At 42.1% G+C, this 5,610-nt stretch overlaps 1 pseudogene; it reads right to left on the reverse strand.

Annotated features, from left to right (window-relative positions):
• Nucleotides 1-2,815: 2,815 nt before the first annotated feature.
• On the reverse strand, nucleotides 2,816-2,935 carry LOC134913434 (5S ribosomal RNA; annotated as a pseudogene).
• Between the last annotated feature and the right edge of the window lie 2,675 nt (nucleotides 2,936-5,610).

The raw sequence follows: 5,610 nt of genomic DNA on the forward strand, positions 1-5,610 counted from the left end.
GCTCTGTGCTCCCAGGTTACTTCTGGTTCCCTGGTCCTGGTTGCTCTCATCCATCGGTTACCCAAACGCTGCTGCAGTCCTGCTGTCTAAATCCGTTGCCACTCGTGAAAGCGCTCACGGGGTCCCAGGTCGTAGAGGAGCTCCAGGTGCTAACGGTGGTTCCCGCAGACATCTTCATTTCTTCAGAGTCCAAGTTCTTCAGCCTCGCCTTTCAATCACAAACCACAGTCCTCATTTCTTCAAAGTCCAAGTTCTTCAGCCTCGTCTTTCAATCACAAACCACAGTCCTCATTTCTTCAAAGTCCAAGTTCTTCAGCCTTGTCTTTTAATCATAAAACACAGTCTTCAGTTCTTCTTTACCGGATTTCTTCAGCTTCACTCTTCAAGTCATTTAACCATAGACTCTAATTCTTCCAGTTTCTTCAATTGCTCCAATATTCGTGTACAGCCTGATTATTCATTAAAACTACAGTTATCTTTCTACGAAGTCCTCCTTTTCTTTACGCCCTCTGGCCAACGTTAACACTTAGTTAGGCTTCCACCCCATGAGGAGGAATTACATTCAGCCACCTCGTTTACTCTCCTAACAGGTAGCTGTCCCTTCAGCCAAAACTTGGTTGTCGGAAGCCCAACTTATGCCGAGCGTGACAGTAAGCACTGGCCCAATGGATCTGGCAAGTGAGCAGGCTACCGGGGGCGATGCCTCTGTGGATATTCTGTCTTGTCTAAATAAACAGGAGGCCATGCAGGCACAGATTGTACAGTTCATGCAGAATATGTCCACTTGTTTGGATTCTCTTCACACAGCCATTTCCACATCTCGAACTCCTGTTCCAGCTTCCAATCCACCAGCACCTAATCCTCTATTGTCGATTCCAGTTCCTCGTTTACAACTACCACCACCCAGTAAATTTGACGGTAGTCCAAAGCAATGCCGAGGGTCCCTCAATCAATGCGAGATCCAGTTTGTCAGCTAACTTTCCGTCTGATCGGACCAAAATAGCATACATCATTTCACTTCTGACCGGACCAGCTCTGGATTGGGCATCACCCTTATGGGAGAGAACTGATCCCATACTCTCGAATTACCCGGAATTCTTGCCAACTTTTCATAAAATCTTTGACGAGCCAGGCCGGACCACCTCTGCCTCTTTGGAGATTCTGCGTCTGCGTCAGGGAACCCGTTCCGTCGCCCAGTACGTGATCCAATTCCGTACTCTGTCTTCCGAAGTGGGCTGGAATGAAGAGGCTCTCATTGCCGCCTTTTGGAACGGTCTCTCCGACAAAATTAAAGATGACCTGGTCACTCAGGATGTGCCAGTTAAGCTCGATCAGCTTATTTCTTTATGTAACAAGATGGATCTATGATCCAAGGAGCGCTGTCTTGAGAAAACAGGGTTCGAGCGACCCAAATCTCGGGCTTGTCCCACTCCTAGACCATCCTCACCGTCTACTGTAGAACCTATGCAAGTCAACCGTTCTCATCTCACCAATGAGGAACGTCAAAGACGCAGACAGGGAAACCTCTGCATGTATTGTGGGGCAGCCGACCACTTTGTTAAGTCTTGTATTCAACAACCGGGAAACTCCCACTCCTAGTTTATGCAGGAGAGGTTGAGCTAGGAGCATTCCCCAACCAATTTACCAGGAAGGAATCACTGTTGGCTGTATGTCTGGAACTTCCCTCTACCTCCTCTCATGTTACAGCACTTTTGGATTCTGGAGCTGCAGAGAGTTTCATTACTTCCGCCTTAGTCCGACAGTCTGAAATACCAACCACTCGTTTGGAGAGAGCTATCTCTATCACCGCGGTTGATGGAAGTTATATCCCTGAAGGGATCATCACCCACCGTACAGTTCCTCTAAAGATGAAAGTTGGTATTCTCCATTCTGAAGTTATCTCTTTCCTGGTAATTCCCAAAGCCTCTCAAAAAATAATCCTAGGATTCCCGTGGTTACAGGAGCACAACCTCCGCTTGGATTGGCAAACTATGGATGTACTCTCCTGGGGGGAGTCATGTTCTCAAAGTTGTTTATCCACCGTCAAACCACTCTTTACCCTACACTCCACTGATCTCCCAGATGCCTATCAGCCCTTTCTGGACGTGTTCAGTAAGCAAGGGGCGGATACCCTGCCTCCCCACCAAAGTTGGGACTGCCCTATCGATTTACTGCCTGGTAAAACACCTCCCAGAGGCCGAACGTACCCTTTATCTCTCCCAGAAACAGGTTTTAATGGGACCGCACAAGTCCAAATTCAAACAGATAATAGCCTCTGAAAAACTGAATTAATACTGAATTACTTCTGGGTATAGCAACCATGTGTATGTGGATAATCTATCCTAGTACCTTTGTTTGTTGCTTTCAGTGGTGCTCCCTAGAGTCAAAAATTGTCAAACCGAGGAAACCAAAAAGGAGAAGTATTGGAAAGTAGACTCTTTTGTGGGAGCACTCTAATTCAGAGGGTGAAAATGTAACATATTTGATACTGGTAAGAAAATTTTTAATGGGTAAGTATTAAAATTTAATTTTAGGAGTAATTATATGTGAACAAAATAGCTCCGTGAAAATATGAAAATAAGTTCTACATCATTGGTGATATCAATATCACAATCTGCGAAATGCCGGAAATTGATATCTGTGGTACTTATATTATAACATCATTGCATATTATCTCTCATGTGATAAATGACCATCATTTATTCTGCAGATATCCATTTTGGATCATTATTAACGCAGAGAATTAAATCATTGGTAATGTGAAACCGAGTACCAAGTGGTATAAGTGTGAGTGACACTATGTTAGACAGCCAATTTATTGCAGTACCAGGGTGTTCAGAGGTGGTCTCCCATCCTAGTACTAACCCGGCCTTTCACTGCTTAGCTTCCAAGGTCAGAAGAGATTGGGCATCTCCAGTGAGGTATGACCGCAATTATTAAGCTCGCCTCTTTGGTCACTTCAATTATATATAGTATAACCACTATATATCTGCAATATTGCAGTTTGCAAACATGTGTAGCGTCAATGCCAGGAACATAAGAGATTGTGTGTAATCACCTGACTAGTCACCATGTGACACGTCAGCCACAGAGAAAGTACACGGGTAGGTTAAAGGCTTATTATGTGGGAAAATTCTTTGGAACCACATAACATCCACAAATGGACTTGCCTTATACTCATAAATAAATCCTAGGAACACCAGTACGGCCGTATTTAAGTTATAATGTATCTAAGTGCCAAGTATAATTACTCTGCACAAACTACAGATATAGCAGGGAAATTGACAATATATAAAGAAGCTACAAATATCAAGTGAATGGCCCCTCTACACTACAATAGAAAAATGCTAAATCATAGCACTTGTGTCTAGAACCTGCAACTGCTCATCACACTGTTATAAGAAAAAGAGCCTCTGCATGGTGCTTGCCAGCAGGTCACTGCTAGTGATATAAATGAACCTATGCGGTTGTTTAGAGACCAAACCAGTTGATCACTACGAACATTGAACTTCAGAGCAGTGACTGAGATGCAAATCCAGTGATGGTATATCCACAAACGAGGCCAACAAATATCCCAGCGTTACTATAATTGCTCACTAATGTTAGTTATAGTAAGTGTGAATAAATCCCGGCATTGTGCACCTCTGAATAGTGGAAAAAGGAACAAATCCTTCTTATGTTGCTGGCTGGGAAAATCTCTTGGTAGTGGTTGGAAAGAAACAAAGTAGCTAATATCATAAATACAACCCAGCAGGTATGAATGAAAATATAAATTATGGGGTATATTTGAACTAATTCCACCACTGTCTATGGTAACAAGTATCAGATCTGCCTTTCAACAACATTATAACTCTTAGGGTGTGTACACACGGTGAGATATTTTCTTTCGATTCTGACTATATAGTCAAAATCGCAAGAAAAGTTAGTGTAGATCGCAAGGTGAAAGTCACCTTGCGATCCTGATTCGATCCCGATGCGCGGTCCCGCCAGGCCGGCATCGCAAGAAAAGATACACTGTGCAGGCAAGTCAATCCTTGCTAGATCGGTGTACTATCTAGTTCATCTCACATGTCAATGACATCTCACATAAGCCAAAATCTCACATAAGCCAAAATCGTAAGCACACATAGGCCCTCATTCCGAGTTGTTCGCTCGCAAGCTGCTTTTAGCAGCTTTACACACGCTAAGCCGCCGCCTACTGGGAGTGAATCTTAGCATAGTAAAATTGCGAACGAAAGATTCTCAAAATTGCGACCACACACCTCTTAGCAGTTTCTGAGTAGCTCCAGACTTACTCAGCATCTGCGATCAGTTCAGTGCTTGTCGTTCCTGGTTTGACGTCACAAACACACCCAGCGTTCGCCCAGACACTCCTCCGTTTCTTCAGCCACTCCCGCGTTTTTCCCAGAAACGGTAGCGTTTTTTCGCACACACCCATAAAACGGCCAGTTTCCGCCCAGAAACACCCACTTCCTGTCAATCACATTACGATCACCAGAACGAAGAAAAAACCGTGAGTAAAATACCTAACTGCATAGCAAATTTACTTGGCGCAGTCGCAGTGCGGACATTGCGCATGCGCACTAAGCGGAAAATCGCTGCGATGCGAAAAAATTTACCGAGCGAACAACTCGGAATGACCACCATAGTCCATATCTCAAGAAAAGTTAGTCAAAATCTGTGCTATCTGGGCTCCGTGGAGTTCAAGGGAAATCGCAAGTGAAAGTCGAGCATAGCAAGGATCTCACCGTGTGTACACACCTTTAGTCCACTCTCATAGAAATTATTTCTTATTAACAATTTAACAATAATATATGTTATCATGCACATATTATCAGTCATTAGATTACGTTCAATTAACATCTACGGAACCAGCCTATTTGTCAATTTTATTCAACCTTCACTTAAAATCACACATCTTTTCACTGTGGGCTCTTCTTGCATTTCACAGAAATAATAATTTGATTTTACACTTTGCCCTCTTACTGTTCCTAAGACTTATACACATACACATCGTTTATCCACAATGAATGTAGTACACAATCCCTACATATTTATTTCCCCACCACTCCATTCCTACCTACACAATTTGTCTTTCACATTTTTTCTTTCTCCATCTTTCTTCTTTATTTCTTCTTTTTTCTTTCATCTCTCTCTTTTCCTTTTTCATTTTAATGCTATTCACATATATGCACATAAACTTAATCACAGATCAACGTCACCAGCAGAATAATTATAATTATTCTCAATTATAATTGCTTATTTCTCCTCCCTACTTCTTCTTTTTCCTTACATCTTTATCTTTTCCTATCTCTTTTCAAACCTTATGATAATTATATATATGCACATTAGCTTAATCACAGATTAATGTCATAAGGACCTTAATTATAATACTTATGAATTCGCATATTTTTATTTATTTTTATCTTTATTTTAATTTCATATATTTTGCACATTTCAATGTATAAATAATTATAAGTCGCTTATAGTTAGTAACATGGCATACACTACAGTCTGTGTTGTCAAACCCCCCCCCCCCCCCGCCCCCTTTTCCTCGGACCTCCATATAGAGGATACAAAGATAACACTTTATTTTAATTAATTACTCAA

Source organism: Pseudophryne corroboree, chromosome 4, assembly GCF_028390025.1.
Source record: "Pseudophryne corroboree isolate aPseCor3 chromosome 4, aPseCor3.hap2, whole genome shotgun sequence".
NCBI lineage: Eukaryota > Metazoa > Chordata > Amphibia > Anura > Myobatrachidae > Pseudophryne > Pseudophryne corroboree.